At 39.0% G+C, this 19,011-nt stretch overlaps 1 protein-coding gene and 1 pseudogene across 1 annotated transcript in view; one reads left to right on the top strand and one right to left on the bottom strand.

The window, feature by feature from the left end:
* The window catches only part of EFCAB5 (EF-hand calcium binding domain 5), a 195,141-nt gene that overhangs the window by 174,465 nt on the left and 1,665 nt on the right, over window positions 1-19,011 (bottom strand). The window lies entirely within an intron of this gene.
* On the top strand, window positions 12,335-13,071 carry LOC118025253 (annotated as a pseudogene).

Below are 19,011 nucleotides of genomic sequence, written 5' to 3' on the forward strand. Positions count from 1 at the left end.
CAGTCTTCCATAGTCAAGGGGACCTGTTAAGTGGAGGTTAGTGCCTTATACTCCATAGCCACTGTGTTGTAGCTGACTTTAGGCTGGGGGGGGCTGTGGAGTCAGGAATGGGTGGGGAGGAATGTGTGGAGGTATAAGAATCTGGCTGTGGTGTTCCTACAGTTGGTACATAAACAACTGGAATTGTCTGTATCTTATGAAGGTATTGTATGCTAGAAAAAAAAAGCTGTTGACAACAGCACCACAGAGAGGGTAAGGAGGATGGTCTGGTGAGAACCCAGGAACTTTTGGAGGACACCTGAATCTTCACACTGCTCTTTCCCCATGCTAAAACCTGCATGGACATGGAAGACTTTGCTTGCTGGGATGTCTAGCAAAGTATTACCGAACTGCGCACAGCACAGAATGAGGGTCTCATGAAGTATTGTTGTAATGGCCAAGGCCTGACTTGGGGTTCAGGATCCTTTAAGATTAGCACCATTTCTGCCAGTGGTGATGAAAAGCCTGAACACAGTTGAACTGGGATATTGGTGAGGTAGGTCTTGAGGTCATAAATGAGTGTTAATCTTGATGATGCCTTGACCACAGTCTGGTTTCCCTCAGGGAAAGAAATCTGAAGAGGATTTTTGCTTTTACAAAAAAAAGGCAAAAAAGTAAAAATAGCATTCAGCATTTGTTTCTCAGCAAGCCATTGTAGAGACAGTATACACCCTAAGCTCCTTCCCCAGGAACCACACTCAGTAGCTCAGCATTCAGCAACTGTAGCTTTGAACTGTGTCTGAGCATCTGTGCTTTATCTCGATGTATTTTGTGCATCCATTAGCAAGATGTGTCCTAAGAAATCAGAAAAGCCTAAGAGATTTGATTTTTTGGGTCTAGGAATACTCAAAAGAATTTTCCATATAAATTAATGGTAATTGTTTCTTTGCTTTATGTCATTCTGCCTTACAGACGGTCTCACAAGAATGTTGTACTTTCAGATAGTGGGGGAAAGTGGGGGAAACCTGTACTTTCTTCACTTGGCTTCCAGGATAACAATATCTGAGTTTTTCTCCCACTTCCCTATTGTTTTTTATGTTTCTCTTGTTGGTTATTCTTCTTTTCTCAGAGTTCTTAATATTGTAGTGCTCCCAGAGCTTAGTCCTTGCACCTTCCCTTTATTTTTTAAAAGTTTTTATTTTAATTCCAGTTAGTTAGCATTCAGTGTGATATTGGTTTCCAGTGTACAATACAGTGATTCAACAATTCCATACATCACCCTGTGCATCACAAGTGCACTCTTTAATCCCCATCACCTATTTAACTCATTCCCCACTCTCCCACCCCCTGAGAAATTGAGTCTTCATACTAATCACAGTAGATTAAGTAAATCTATAGAACCACTCTATAGTGATTTGATCAGTTCCTGGATGTATAATTAGAATAGATACATGGTAACTGGGGGTGGAGCAAGATGGCAGAGGAGTAGGAGACCTGGATTTCGTCTCCTCTCAGGAATTCAGCTGGATAGGGATCAAACCATTCTGAACACCTACAAACTCAACAGGAGATCGAAGAAAAGAATAGCAACAACTCTCTCATCAGAAAAGCGACCACTTTCTGGAAGGTAGGACGTGCGGAGAAGTGAATCCGAGGCGATATTTGGGAGGATAGACAGCGGGGGAGGGGCCTCCGTCGGCCGCTTCTCGCAAGTGATAGAACCACGGAGCACAAAATCTGAACTTTTAAAAGTCTGCTCTGCTGAGGGACGTCACTCTGGTGGCTAAGCGGGGGGTGGAACCCTCCGGGACAGTGGGGTCTCAGGACCCTCGGGGTCACAGAAAGACCGGGGGTGCCTGAGTGTGGCAGAGCTCCCAGGTATTGGAGCAGGGAAGCCGGCTGCAGAGGCGGAGCCCAGGCACGGGCTCTCAGCTCGGGGTTGCCATAAACCGTGACCCGCGGCACAGTCGGGCCCCTGCTCCTCCAGCAGGGACCCAACAAGCGGCAGATCCGGGGAGACTCACCTTCCTCCCCCAGGAGGAGCCGCGCGGGAGTGCACCGCAGGGATCTGCTGGGTTTGGAGACTCCACCCGGGGTCGGGTGCCAGAGATAGAAACCTGCGGTCACAGGCCGGGTGAGCACGGAGTGCGGCCGGAGACCGGGGAGACGGGAGTGACTGATGGCTTTTCTCTGGGGGCTCACTGAGGAGCGGGGCCCCGAGTTCTCAGCTCCTCCGGGGCAGAGATTGGGAGGCCGCCATTTTCACTCTCCTCCTCCAAAGCTGTACGGAAAGCTCGCAGGGAAGAAAAGCCCCGGGGAGCAAACCCGAGCATATTACTTAGCCGGGAGGGGGCAAGGGCGGGGCAATTCCGCCTCCAGCAAAGACATTTGGAAACCACGACAACAGGCCCCTCCCCAGAAGATCAGCGAGATCAGCCAGCCAAGACCAAGTTTACCGATCAATGAGAACGGCAGAACTCCAGCGCTAGGGGAATACCGCACATAGAATTAAACCCAGGAAAGGCTATTAATGAGGTGCAATAAAAAATGGGGGCACTAACTGCTAGGATAAATGAGGCAGAAGAGAGAATCAGTAATATAGAAGACCAAATGATGGAAAATAAAGAAGCTGAGAAAAAGAGAGAGAAACAACTACTGGATCACGAGGGCAGAATTCAAGAGATAAGTGATACCATAAGACGAAACAACATTAGAATAATTGGGATCCCAGAAGAAGAAGAAAGAGAGAGAGAGGCAGAAGGTATAATGGAGCAAATTATAGCAGAGAACTTCCCTAATTTGGGGAAGGAAACAGGCATCAAAATCCAGGAAGCACAGAGAACCCCTCTCAAAATCAATAAAAATAGGTCAACACCCCGACATCTAATAGTAAAACTTACGAGTCTCACAGACAAAGAGAAAATCCTGAAAGCAGCTCGGGAGAAGAGATCTGTAACCTACAATGGTAGAAACATTACATTAGCAACAGACCTATCCACAGAGACCTAGCAGGCCAGAAAGGACTGGCAGGATATCTTCAGAGCACTAAATGAGAAAAATATGCAGCCAAGAATACTATATCCAGCTAGGCTGTCATTGAAAATTGAAGGAGAGATAAAAGCTTCCAGGACAAACAAAAACTAAAGGAATTTGCAAACACAAAACCAGCCCTACAAGAAATATTGAAAGGGGTCCTCTAAGCAAAGAGAGACCCTAAAAGCAACATAGACCAGAAAGGAACACAGACAATATACGGTAACAGTCACATTACAGGTAATACAATGGCACTAAATTCCTATCTTTCAATAGTTACCCTGAATGTAAATGGGCTAAATGTCCCAATCAAAAGACACAGGCTATCAGATTGGATAAAAAAACAAGACCCATCGATATGCTGTCTGCAAGAGACTCATTTTAGAACCAAAGACACCCCCAGATTGAAAGTGAGGGGGTGGAAAACCATTTACCATGCTAATGGACACCAAAAGAAAGCTGGGGTGGCAATCCTTATATCAGACAAATTACATTTTAAACCAAAGACTGTAATAAGAGATGAGGAAGGACACTATATCCTACTTAAAGGGTCTATCCAACAAGAAGATCTAACAATTGTAAATATCTATGCCCCTAACATGGGAGCAGCCAATTATATAAGGCAATTAATAACAAAAGCAAAGAAACACATCGACAACAATACAATAATAGTGGGGGACTTTAACACCCCCCTCACTGAAATGGACAGATCGTCTAAGCAAAAGATCAACAAGGAAATTAAGACTTTAAATGACACACTGGACCAAATGGACTTCACAGACATATTCAGAACATTCCATCCCAAAGCAACGGAATACACATTCTTCTCTACTGCCCATGGAACATTCTCCAGAATAGATGACATCCTAGGTCATAAATCAGGTCTCAACCGGTACCAAAAGATTGGGATCATTCCCTGCCTATTTTCAGACCACAATGCTTTGAAACTAGAACTCAATCACAAGAGGAAAGTCAGAAAGAACTCAAATACATGGAGGCTAAAGAGCATCCTACTGAAGAATGAATGGGTCAACCAGGAAATTAAAGAAGAATTAAAAAAATACATGGAAACCAATGAAAATGAAAACACAACTATTCAAAATCTTTGGGATGCAGCAAAGGCAGTCCTAAGAGGAAAGTATATAGCAATATAAGCCTTTCTCAAGAAACAAGAAAGGTCTCAAGTACACAACCTAACCCTACACCTAAAGGAGCTGAGAAAGAACAGCAAATAAAGCCTAAACCCAGCATGAGAAGAGAAATAATAAAGATCAGAGCAAAAATCAATGAAATAGAAACTAAAAGAACAGTAGAAGAGATCAACGAAACTAGGAGCTGGTTCTTTGAAAGAATTAACAAGATTGAGAAAACCCTGGCCAGACTTATCAAAAAGAAAAGAGAAATGACCCAAAACAACAAAATCATGAATGAAAGAGGAGAGATCATGACCAACACCAAAGAAATACAAACAATTATAAGAACATATTATGAGCAACTCTATGCCAGCAAATGAGATAACCTGGAAGAAATGGATGCATTCTAGAGATGTATCAACTACCAAAACTGAACCAGGAAGAAATAGAAAACCTGAACAGACCTATAACCACTAAGGAAATTGAAGCAGTCATCAAAAATCTCCCAACAAACAAAAGCCCAGGCCAGATGGCTTCCCAGGGGAATTCTACCAAACATTTCAAGAAGAGTTAATACCTATTCTTCTGAAACTGTTCCAAAAAATAGAAATGGAAGGAGAACTTCCAAACTCATTTTATGAGGCCACCATTACCTTGATCCCAAAACCAGACAAAGACCCCATCAAAAAGGAGAATTACAGACCAATATCCCTGATGAACATGGATGCAAAAATTCTCACCAAAATACTAGCCAATAGGATCCAACAGTACATTAAAAGGATTATTCACTATGACCAAGTGGGATTTATCCCTGGGCTGCAAGGTTGGTTCAACATCCGCAAATCAATCAATGTGATACAAGACATTAATAAAAGAAAAAACAAGAATCATATGATCCTCTCAATAGATGCAGAAAAAGCTTTTGACAAAGTACAGCATCCTTTCTTGATCAAAACTCTTCAGAGTATAGGCATAGAGGTACATACCCCAATATCATAAAAGCCATCTATGAAAAATCTACAGCGACTATCATTCTCAATGGGGAAAAACTGAGATCTTTCCCCCTAAGGTCAGGAACGCGACAGGGATGTCCACTATCACCACTGCTATTCAACATAGTATTAGAAGTCCTAGCCACAGCAATCAGACAACAAAAAGAAATAAAAGACATCCAAATCAGCAAAGAAGAAGTAAACTCTCACTCTTTGCAGATGATATGATACTTTATGTGGAAAACCCCAAAGACTCCACCCCAAAACTGCTAGAACTCATACAGGAATTCAGTAAAGTGGCAGGATATAAAATCAATGCACAGAAATTAGTGGCATTCCTATACACCAACAACAAGACAGAAGAAAGAGAAATTAAGGAGTCGATCCCATTTACAATTGCACCCAAAACCATAAGATACCTAGGAATAAATCTAACCAAAGAGACAAAGGATCTGTACTCAGAAAACTATAAAATACTCATGAACGAAATTGAGGAAGACACAAAGAAATGGAAAAACGTTCCATGCTCATGGATTGGAAGAACAAATATTGTGAAGATGTCAATGCTACTTAGAGCAATCTACACATTCAATGCAATCCCCATCAAAATACCATCCACTTTTTTCAAAGAAATGGAACAAATAATCCTAAAATTCATATGCAACCAGAAAAGACCCCGCATAGCCAGAGGAATATTGAAAAAGAAAAGCAAAGCTGGTGGCATCACAATTCCGGACTTCCAGCTCTATTACAAAGCTGTCATCATCAAGACAGCATGGTACTGGCACAAAAACAGACACATAGATCAATGGAACAGAATAGAGAGCCCAGAAATGGACCCTCAACTCTATGGTCAACTAATCTTCGACAAAGCAGGGAAGAATGTCCAAGGGAAAAAAGACAGTCTCTTCAACAAATGGCGTTGGGAAAATTGGACAGTCACATGCAGAAGAATGAAACTGGACCATTTCCTTACACCACACACAAAAATAGACTCCAAATGGTTGAAAGACCTCAATGTGAGTCAGGAATCCATCCAAATCCTAAAGGAGAACACAGGCAGCAACCTCTTTGACCTCAGCCGAAGCAACTTCTTCCCAGAAACATCGCCAAAGGCAAGGGAAGCAAGGGCAAAAATGAACTATTGGGACTTCATCAAGATAAAAAGCTTTTGCAAAGCAAAGGAAACAGTCAACAAAAGCAAAAGACAACCGACAGAATGGGAGAAGATATTTGCAAATGACATATCAGATAAAGGGCTAGTATCCAAAATCTATAAAGAACTCATCAAACTCAACACCCAAAGAACAAAGAATCCAATCAAGAAATGGGCAGAAGACATGAACAGACATTTTTCCAAAGAAGACATCCAAATGGCCAACAGACACATGAAAAAGTGCTCAATATCGCTCGGCATCAGGGAAATCCAAATCAAAACCTCAATGAGATACCACCTCACACCAGTCAGAATGGCTAAAATTAACAAGTCAGGAAATGACAGATGTTGGCAGGGATGCGGAGAAAGGGGAACCCTCCTACACTGTTGGTGGGAATGCAAGCTGGTGCAGCCACTCTGGAAAACAGTATGGAGGTTCCTCAAAAAGTTGAAAATAGAGCTACCCTATGATCCAGCAATTGCACTACTGGGTATTTACCCCAAAGATACAAAAGTAGGGATCCGAAGGGGTATGTGCACCCCGATGTTTATAGCAGCAATGTCCACAATAGCCAAACTGTGGAAAGAGCCAAGATGTCCATCGACAGATGAATGGATAAAGAAGAAGTGGTATATATATACAATGGAATATTATGCAGCCATCAAAAGGAATGAGATCTTGCCATTTGCAATGACGTGGATGGAACTGGAGGGTATTATGTTGAGCGAAATAAGTCAAAGAGAGAAAGACATGTATCATATGATCTCACTGATATGAGGAATTCTTAATCGCAGGAAACAAACTGAGGGTTGCTGGAGTGGGGGGTGGGGTGGGAGGGATGGAGTGGCTGGGTGAGAGACATTGGGGAGGGTATGTGCTATGGTGAGCGCTGTGAATTGTGTAAGACGGTTGAATCTCAGATCTGTACCTCTGAAACAAATAATGCAATATATGTTAAGAAAAGAAAAAGAAGAAGAAGAAGGTAGCAGGAGGGGAAGAATGAAGCGGGGGAAATCGGAGGGGTAGACGAACCACGAGAGACGATGGACTCTGAAAAACAAACTGAGGGTTCTAGAGGGGAGGGGGGTGGGAGGATGGGTTAGCCTGGTGGTGTGTATTGAGGAGGGCACATTCTGCATGGAGCACTGGGTGTTATGCACATAAATGAATCATGGAACACTACATCTAAAACTAATGATGTAATGTATGGGGATTAACATAAGAATAAAAAAATAAAAATAGAACAGATACATAGTAACTGGCAGAATTTCCATATTGGCTCTCTGATCCTGAAATAAGTGGCCTTATAGTATGAAAGGCCAAGTTGTAGCCCTTGGGAGCTCCCCTCCTCCACATACATATATACTAGGAGAGTAAACAAAAATTATTGCTTTCGTGGGATGGCAGAATGGGCAATTACAGAGATTAGTAACACCAATAAAGATTTGAAAGAAGCAGGGAGTGATGAAACCTATCTCATGCCAATTTAATTTGCCTGTTTGGATGAATTTTGGAGAATGATTGTAGAGAATTATAAATTTAATCAGGTGATGTCTCCAGCTGCCTTCTATATGTAATATCTTTACTGGAGCAAATCAATACAATCCCTGCCACCTGGTATGCAGCTATTGACCTAACGAAGGCTTATTTCTCCATACAAATTGAGAAAGAACACCAGCAGTATTGGTTTTTACTTGGCAGGCCAACAGTATAACTTCACTGTCTTGCCCCAGGGCTATGTCAGTTCTCCTGCTCTCTATCATAATGTAGTCCACAGAGATATTGAGCATCTTGACCTTCCAATCAGCACTGAGTTGGTCCAGCACACTGATGACATTACAGTCATTGGATCTGGGGAGCAGAAAGTAGCAAGGTCTTTAACCGTCTTCATAAAATTTATGCAAACTAGAGGATGAAAGATAACCTCCATTTCTGGTATCAATTTCCATATCAGTCAAGTGCTAATTACTACATTATTATGTCAGCTCTAAACTCACCCTTTTGTATTCTTCTTTGATGATGGAGCTGGGACTCTGAAAACCACATTTCTTTGCTTGCCAGCTGGTTCTGTTAAGCTCTTCTACCTGGTGGCACCGGAGGGAGACCCCAAGACTAAAGAAGGACAATAGAATTGTTCCTTCCTGTCTACCTCAAGACTGCTTCCTGTGAATTTTTGGTTCCTGTATGCTTTACCTCTGCAATGCTTCTTTATCCTGGTAGCAGCAGGTCCTTTCTATAGCAACAACTGAATCCAGTTTGTAGTTTTTCTACAGTTCTACACATTTCATTGACTCAAAGACACCAACACCAGCCAGCCAGTGTTCCTGCCTTAGAGGTCTGGGTCCTATGGAGTCCCTCCTCTAAGTTCACAGACACCAATGCCAGCTGAGCAGCATCTTCTCAGAGATCTGAGTTTCAGCTCTGTGGGGGTCACTCCTCTAAGTTTGTACATTTTTTCCTTTGCTTCTTTTTTTTTAAATTTTATTTTATTATGCTATGTTAATCGCCATACATTACGTCACTAGTTTTTGATGTAGTGTTCCATGATTCATTGTTTGCATATAACACCCACTGCTCCATTCAATACGTGCCCTCTTTAATACCCATCCCCCCCCAGAACCCTCAGTTTGTTTCTCAGAGTCCATAGTCTCTAATGGTTCATCTCCCCCTCCAATTTCCCCCCTTCATTTTTCCCTTCCTACTATCTTCTCTCTCTTTCTTTTCTTTTTTTTTTTTTTAACATATAATGTATTATTTGTTTCAGAGGTACAGGTCTGTGATTCATCAGTGTTACACAATTCACAGCACTCACCATAGCACATACCCTCCCCAATGTCTATCACCCAGCCACCCCATCCCTCCCACCCCCCACCACTCCAGCAACCCTCAGTTTGTTTCCTGAGGTTAAGAATTCCTCATATCAGTGAGATCATATGATACATGTCTTTCTCTGATTGACTTATTTCGCTTAGCATAATACCCTCTAGTTCCATCCATGTCATTGTAAATGGCAAGATTTCAGGTTTTTTTATGGCTTCCTTTGCTTCTTTTTTACCCCCAGCTCTAGATGCAGTAACAGTTGCTTTCTCTATCATACCTTAGATGTCTCTTTTTAGCTTTGCAATCATCTACTTAACTTTATATCTAATCAACCGTTCTTGTTAAAGTATCTATTCAAATAACTGGTGTGATTTCTATTTCCTATCTGGACACTGACTATTAAAGTTAGTAAAAGATTATTAAATTTTATTAAAAATTACAACCAGATGAAGGTAATATATGATTCAATCATACTCCAGCTATTATATATTCCATCTGTACTAATTTATTGCTATGTCACTTTGTAATTAGTCATTTCAAATGTAAGGAATTGGATTATTAAAAACAGAAACTATGATTTCCTCCCCCCCCCATTTTAACAAGTTTAGCTATATAAACCATAGTCTTTTAAGTGATACACTTCATTTAGTGTGTAATAAATGAGTTACAGATGTACTGCAAGATAGTTATCTATTCAGCTCTAAGTGGCCTGAAATGACTGGGGTGGTTGGTGCCTCTACATAATTCACCCCTGGCCAGAGCAATTTGTTCTAAGGATTCTCGGAGAGTAGCCCAAAGTAGTCAGAGCCTGATGATCCACCCTAGTGTCCCCCATGGTCCCCAAGGAGGTAAGCACAATGAAGAACTTGCTTTATTAAAGCAAGTATTCTTTAATAAAGAAGAAAAGCCAAGGAGTATTCTACTACCAGGGCATCATTTTCCAAAGCCAGTTGCAGTGAGTATTGCTGCTTGTCATACACATTGAGCCTTAGAGCTACCTGCATGTTCCAGGTAATCAAGGGGCAGGACTCACAGCCCAAGGTATGGCCAGGAAAGGCAGAGAGACCTGCCAGATACTCCTTATGGACTCAGCTCCCAATCTCTCTCTTCATATATATTGAATTCTTCCCTTTGTTTATGGCTGATGTGTCCTTTTAGTTACATCCAAGTTAGCTGCAGAATTTTCATTGTAGTAACATAGTCATACTCTGCAAATTAGAGCTTCATCATTATTTTGTAATATATACTTGATATGAAAATATATTTGGATATTCTAAATCCAGTCATGTAATCATAAGATATTGCCACATTACATTTGCCAGTGTGAAAAAGTAAGAGCTATTAGAGTCAAATATAATTTATACTTGTAAGTTTTTAATTGTTGTGAAAATTGTTTTAAATTTATCACCTAGTTGCATGAATTATATTCTCATCAATAATGACTACCAAGTGATCATTGTTAAATTGTCTTGTTCAGGAATTACATGCGGTCATTTCAATCACAAAACTCTACATTTCTTATAAGACTGGTTTAGTGGTGATGAACTCCTTTAACTTTTGTTTATCTGGGAAGCTCTTGACCTCTTCTTAAGTTCTGAATGATGACCTGAAATGTTAAAGGGGATTCCTTTTTTTTGTTTGTTCTGTTCTTTGTTTAAAGGGAATTATTTTTTTTTTTAAGAGAGCGAGAGTGTGAGAGGAGGCTCAGGAAGAGCAGAGAGAGAGGAAGAGAGAGAATCCCAACCAGGCTCCGTACCTAGCGAGGAACCCAACATGGGGTTTGGTCTCATAACCTGGAGACCATGACCTGAGCCAAAACCATGAGTCAGACACTTAACCAACCAAGCCACCCAGGAGCCCCTAAAGGGAATTCTTTAAATGGAAAGAAAAGAACATAACTGGAATAAAACCATGAAAAAATTTCACTGGTAAAAGCAAACATACAGTAAAGTAGTAGATTAATCATTTACAAAGCCAGTAAGGAAGTTAAAACACAAGAACAGTCAAATCAATTATATCTATAAAAATTAGTCAAGGGATACACAAAATAAAAATGTAAAATATAATATCACATACATAAAACATGGAGAGGGAGTAAAAAATTAGTGCCTTTAGAATGTGTTCTTCAGCACACAGGTGAACTTAAGTGACCATCAACTTAATACAGACTGCCTCTACACATATGTTATATATGAACCTCACAGTAACCACAAATAAAAAACTTAAAATAGATACACAAAAAAATAAAAAGAAATAAATCTGAGAAAGCCATCAAGCCAGAAGGGAAGAGAGCAAGAGAAAAAGAAAGGAACAAAGAAGAACTAAAAAACAACCACAAAACAACAAATTGCAATAAGCACATACCTATCAATAATTACTTTAAATGTAAATGCTCCAATCAAAGACATCAGGTGACTTAATGGATAAAAAAACAAAATGCATCCATATGCTGTCTGTGAGGCTCAATTCAGACTTAAAGACACATACAGCCTGAAAGTGAAGGGATAATGATAATTGATGTTCCATGCAAATGGAAGTGAAAAAAAAAAAGCCAGGGTAGCACTACTTGTATCAGACAAAATAGACTTTAAAAAATGAAGACTGTAACCAGAGAAAAAGAGGGCATTACATAATGATAAAGGGATCAATCCAGCAAGATCAAGATTGTAAACATCTATGCACCCAACATAAGAGCACCTAAATACATAAAGCAAATATTAATAGATATAAAGGGAGAAATTGACAGTAATACAATAATAGTAGGGGACTTAAATATGCCACTTACATCAATGAATACATCATCCAGACAGAAAATCAATAAGGAAGGAGTGGCTTTGAATAACCCATTACACCAGATGGATAAACAGATATATATATAGAGAGAGAGAGAGAGAACATTCCATCCCATAATAGCAGAATAGACATTCTTTTCAAGTGCACATGGAATATTCTCCAGGATAGATCACATGTTAGTCCACAAAACACGTCTCAATAAATTTAAGCAGACCGAAATCATATCAAGCATCTTTTCTGACCACAACAGTATGAAACTAGAAATAAATTATAAGGGAAAAAGATGGAAAAAACACAAACACACTGAGGCTAAACAACATGCTACTAAACAACCAATAGTCAACAAAGAAATCAAAGAGGAAATAAAAAAGTACACGGACACAGTCTTGCATATGCCACCACCCCAGAGCTGCCCACGCTGCCAGTCATGGTCAACCCACCATGTTCTTCAACATTGCTGTGAATGGCAAGCCCTTGGGCCACACTTCCTTTGAGCTGTTTACACAAAGTTCCAAAAACAGCAAAGAACCTTCATGCTCTGATCACTGGGGAGAAAGGATTTGATAATAAGGTTTCCAGTTTTCACAGGATTTTTCTGGGATATATGTGCCAGGGTGGTGGCTTCACAGGCCATAATGGCACTGGTGGCAAGTCCATCTATGGGGAGAAATTCAATGATGAGAATTTCATCCTGAAGCACACAGGTCCTGGCATCTTGTCCATGGCAAATGCTGGGCCCAATACAAATGGTGCCCAGTTTTTCATCTGCACAGCTAAGATTGAGAGATTGGATGGCAAGCATGTGGTCTTTGGCAAGGTGAAAGAGGGCATGAATATCTTGGAAGCAATGGAGCACTTTGGGTCCAGGAATGGCAAGACCAGCAAGAAGATCACCATTGCTGACTGTGGACAAATCTAATAAATTTGACTTGTGTTTTATCTTAACTACCAAACCATTCCTTCTGTAGCTCAGAAAAGTACCCCTTCACCCCCATCTGCTTGAAATATCCTATAATCTTTGTGCTCTCACTGCAGTTCTATGGGTTCCATATTTTCCTTACGACCCTCAAAGTCTAGCTGGATTGCAGAGTTAAGTTTATGATTATGAAATAAAAACTAAACAACAACAACAACAACAAAAACATGGAAACAAATGAAAACGGAAGCAAAATGGTCCAAAATCTTTGGGATGTAGCAGAAGCAGTTCTAAGAGGGTAGTTTATAGTGATACTGATCCACCTCAAGACACAAGAAAAATCTCAAAACAATGATGTAAACTTACACCTAAAGGAACTAGAAAAAGAAGGACAAACAAAGCCCAAAGTTAGTAGAAGAAATTATAAAGACTAGAGTGGAAATAAATGAAATAGAAACTTAAAAAATCAATAGAAAGATCAATGAAACCAATGGCTGGTTCTTTGAAGAGATAAACAGAATTGATAAACTTATCCAGACTCATCAAGAAAAAAAGGGAGGACTCAAATAAATAAGATCAGAAATGAAAGAGGAGAAATAACAACCGACACCACAGAGATACAAAGGATTAAAAAGAAAACTATGAAAAATTATATGTCAACAAATTGGACAACCTAGAAGAAATGGATAAATACCTCAAGACATACAATCTTCCAAATGGAATGAGGAAGAAATAGAAAATTTGAAGACTGATTACTAGTAATGAAATTGAGTAGGTCCTGAAAAAACTCCCAACAAGTGCAGGACTGGATAGCTTCACTGCTAAATTCTACCAAACATTTAAAGAAGAGTTAATACCTATTCTACTCAAACTATTCCAAAAATAGAAGAGGAAGGAATACTTCCAAATTCATTCTATGAGGCCAGAATTACCCTGATATCAAAACCATATAAAGACACTACAAAAAAAGAAAACTACAGGCCAATATCCCCAATGAACATAGATGCAAAAATCCTCAACAAAATTAACAAACCAAATTCAACAATACATTGAAAGGATCATTCACCACAGTCAAGTGGGATTTACCCCAGGATGGTTCAATATTCACAAACCAATCAATGTGATTTATCACATTAACAAGAGGAAGGAATAAAAACCTTATGATCATCTCAATATATGCAGAAAAGCATTTGATAAAATGCAAAATCTATTCATGATAAAAACTCAACAAAGTAGGTTTAGAGGAAACATACCTCACTATCATAAAGGCCATAAATAAAAAACCCACAGCTAATATCATACTTAATGGTGAAAACAGTAAGCTTTTCATTTAAGATCAGGAACAAGACAAGGATGTCCATTCTCACTATTTTTATTCAACATAGTACTGGAATTCCTAGCCACAGCCATCAGACAAGAAAAAGAAATAAAAGGCATCCAAATTGGTAAGGAAGAAGTAAAACTATCCCTATTTGATGACATGATACTTTATATAGAAAACCCTAAAGACTCCACCATTTATTAGAAGTAATAAATTAATTCAGTAATATATACAGGGTATATATTTAATATACAGAAACCTGTTACATTTCCATAGACTAATAACAAAGTAGCAGAAAGAGAAATTTAAAATACATTCCCATTGCACCAAAAAGAATAAAATACTAGGAATAAATTTAACCAAGAAGGTGAAAGACCTATACTATGGATAATATAAGACACTAGTGAAAGAAATGAAAGATAACACAAACAAATGGAAAGATATACCATGTTCATGGATAGGAAGAGTATGGTTAAAATATCCCTACTACCCAAAGCAATCTACAGATTCGACGTAATCCCTATCAAAATACCAACAGCATTTTTCACGGAACTTGAACAAAAAATCCTAAAATTTTGTATGGAACCACAAAAGACCCTGAATAGCCAAAGCAATCCTGAGAAAGAAGAGCAACGCTGGAGGTATCACAATCTCAGATTCCAGAATATGCTACAAAGCTATAATAATCAAAACAGGATAATACTGGCACAAAAATAGACACATAGAACAATAGAACAAAATAGAGAGCCCAGAAATAGACCCATACTTATATGGTCAATTAATCTTTGACAAAGGAAGCAAGAACATACAATGAAGATAGTCTTTTCAATAAATAGTGCTGGGAAAACTGGACAGCTACACGCTAAAGAATGAAACTGGACCACTTTCTTATACCACACACAAAAATAAACTCAAAATGGATCAAAGACCAAAATGTGAGACCTGACACCATAAAATTCCTAAAAGAAAAGATAAGTATGGACTTTGGCCTTAGCAACATGTTTATGGATATGCCTCATCAAACAAGGGAAACAAAAGCAAAAATAAACTATTGGGACTACACCAAAATAAAAAGCTTTTGCATAGCAAAGGAAACCATCAACAAACCAGAAAGGCAGCCTACTGAATGGGAGAAGATATTTGCAAATGATATGACCAAAAAGAGGTTAATATCTAAATTATACAAAGAACTTATACAATTCAACACTAAAAAGAAATAATAATAATCCAATTAAAAATAGGCAGGGGACCTGACTAGACATTTTTCCAAAGACATACAGATGGCCAACAGATATATGAAAAGATGCCCAACATCAATAATCATCAGGGAAAGACAAATCAAAACTACAATGAAAGATTGTCTCACACCAGTCTTAATGGCTAGTATCAAGATAAGAAATAACAAGTGTTGGCGAGGATGTGGAGAAAAGGGAACCCTTGTGCACTGTTGGTGGGAATGTAAATTGGTGCAGCCAATGTGGAAAATAGCATGGAGATCACTCAAAAAATTAAAAAGAGAACTACAATATGATCCAGTAATCCTACTAGTGGGTATTTACCTAAAAACAAAACAAAACAAAACACCAATTTGGAAAGATATATGCACCCCTATGTTTATTGCAGCATTTATAATAACCAAGATATGTTAGCAACCCAAGTATCCATTGATAGATGGATGAATAAAGAAGATGTGGTAGATAGATACATAGATAGATATGAATATATATATATGAATATTAGTCATAAAAAAGAATGAAATCTTGCCACTTGCAACAACACGGATGTACATGAAGAGTATTATGTCAAGTGAAATAAGTCAAAGACATATGATTTCACTTACATGTGGAATCCAAAAAAACTAAATAAACAAAAAAAAGCAGAAATACACTCATAAATACAGAGAACAAACTGGTGGTTGCCAGAGGGGAGGGAGGTGGGGGTTCAGGTGAAATAGGTGAAGGGGATTAAGCGGTAGAAACTCCCAGTAATAAAATAAATAAGTCATGGAGGTGAAAGGTACAGCAAAGAGAGTAGTCAATAATATTGTAATAATGTTTTTAAAAACCTACATAGAAAATGTAATGTTTATAGAAGCAATCTCAAGTTTTTCATTTAATTTTTGAGAAGACTATTCAGAAGCTCATACAAATTCAATATTTAATATCATCCTTAATATGTTTATTTTTTTCTCATTAAATTATATAAAAAGTTTTTTTCACCAAGCCCCATATAGTTGCCTCCAAATCCCCTTTAGTTTATCCCAGTGTGCTATACAAATATCATTTCTATGGATGTCATGATATGAAAAAGAGTTGAAAACCACTGCTTTAGCCCCAGATCAGGATTCTTTTTTTTTTTTTTTGACATTTTATTTTTTTAAAACATTTTAAAAATTTAAATTCCATTAATTAACATATAATGTATTACTGGTTTCAGAGGTACAGGTCTGTGATTCATCACTCTTATATAATACCCAGTGCTCATTACATCACATGCCTGCCTTAAAGTCCATCACCTAGTTACCCCATTCCTCCACCCCTCTCCCCTTCAGCAAGCTTTAGTTTGTTTCCTATGATTAAAAGTATCTTATGGGGGGTGCCTGGGTGGCTCAGTCATTAAGCGTCTGCCTTCGGCTCAGGTCAGGATCCCAGGGTCCTGGGATGGAGCCCCTCGTCGGGCTCCCTGCTCAGCGGGAAGCCTGCTTCTCCCTCTCCCACTCCCCCTGCTCGTGTTCCCTCTCTCGCTGTGTCTCTCTCTGTCAAATAAATGAATAAAATCTTTAAAAAAAAAAAAAAAAGAAAAGAATTTCAAAAGCGCTCCTATAATTTCACCCCTGAAGAAGTGATGATACAAGTTAAGGGTTAAAGGAATTCCAGTGGCACAAGTAGGCCTCCATTATAACAGGTGGGAAGAACAGGTGTTACAAATAGAAGTAGGAGGACTTCTGTCTCTGGCTGCCTCTTTTGGGAATCCTGCTCTTGGTCTCTCTCTTCTCAAATTCAACTAACATACTAAGAGGATCTAGGGTCTTTTCTCTAATAAAAGTAGATACTTCCTCCCTCAGATCACCAGAAGACCAAGTAGGAACCAAGGTGGAGCCCAGGGAAGAATAGGTATAAATGGAGCAGAGAGCACAGATTTCAAATGCTCACATGTGATCTAGCTCTGCAACCAAAGCTTGAAAGCCAGTATCATAAACTGCATTTTCCCAGACCTCTTCCTCTGTTTCTAAAGCACTTTGTACATATCTAGGCTTCTCCTGTATACGTATCCCCCTTGGAGGCCTAGCAAAGGTGACTGAAACCACAGTACCACTAAGCCATTATGTCATTATTTGGTGTGTTTTTCCCTGCTAATAGGCTTTGAGCCCCTGAAAGACAGACTTTTATTTCTTAAAACAGTGTGTAGCATATAATACATACTCAATATTTTCTCAATTAATGGTGATTAATGAACATGCACCAGTAATTTCCAAATCTTAGTTTCCTTAAAAGGTTATATACTAGGAAGAGCTATTTCCTCTGTAAATTAGTAAATTAACTTCCTGATACAAATAAACTTAATGTGAATCTGGGTATTCTGTAATTCCAATTTTTTTTAAAGATTTTACTTATTTATTTGAAAGGGAGAGAGTGAGTGAGAGAGAGCACATGAGCAGGCGTAGGGGGAAAAGCAGACTCCCCTGCTGAGCAGGGAGCCCAACATGGGGCTCGATTCTAGGACCCTGGGATCATGACCTGAGCCGAAGGCAGTCTCCTAACCGATGGAGCCACTCAGGCACCCCTAATTCCAATTTTTTTTTATAATCCTAATTTTGACCAGGATTTTATCACCTCAGATATGTTTAACAAAGATCTTCTATATCTGCCTGCAAATGAGACATATCTTCACCACTAATCTACTTCTCTTACTATTAAGAAAAGGCATTAATCATGTCTTTTTAAGTCCTTTTTATTCCCTTTTTGCTTGATGCTATTTTCCACACATAGGGTACACTCAGAAAAAGCTGACTGAACTTGGAACAAACTTTAGAGAATAATAAAGTTATCTTAACTACATACAGGGCTTTATAGTTTATACTGTACTTTAGCATGCATTATCTCATTTGATCACAGGAATCCTGTGAGTTAGCAATCCATTGTAGAAACTAATGCTCAAAAAGTTTAAGCCATTTGCCTAAGGTTTCACAGAGTTGGAGCTAGGAGCCAGGTCTTCTGACTCCTATGGTAGTGATCTTTCCCAATGTAAGATTAATGGAATTAAGTCATCTGCCAAAAGAATTTCTTTTTTTTTTTTTTTAAATGGGAGCACTAATTTTTTTTTTTAAGATTTTATTTATTTATTTGAGAGAGAGAGAATGAGAGACAGAGAGCATGAGAAGGAGGAAGGTCAGAGGGAGAAGCAGACTCCCCGCCGAGCAGGGAGCCCGATGCGGGACTCGACCCCGGGACTCCAGGATCATGACCTGGGCCGAAGGCAGTCGCTTAACCAACTGAGCCACCCAGGCGCCCTGCCGAAAGAATTTCTTAATGTTACTACACAAAACTAGACAATCAGTGTTGCTATCCCTGAGTCACTAAGAAAAATAATATACAAGCACATTATTAAGACCTATTGATTTGAATAATACTTTTTCTGGAATGATACTTTGATTTCTAAACCACATGTTTCATTTATCTGAGTTCATTCAGCTTTCAGCTATGTATGTTTCTTAGCTATGCATATAACTTCCTGTTTGGTCTTCTAAGCATTGGTTCAAAGTTCTTATTTCTGAACTTTGTCTTTTCTTTTCCTGTTTACTACGCAGCTCTGGGGGAAAAAAAAAAACACAGATTGTTTAATCGGTGAACCATACATCTTTGTTTAA

Source organism: Mirounga leonina, unplaced genomic scaffold (genome assembly GCF_011800145.1).
Source record: "Mirounga leonina isolate KUSES-001 unplaced genomic scaffold, KU_Mleo_1.0 Mir_200, whole genome shotgun sequence".
NCBI classification, from domain to species: Eukaryota; Metazoa; Chordata; class Mammalia; order Carnivora; family Phocidae; genus Mirounga; species Mirounga leonina.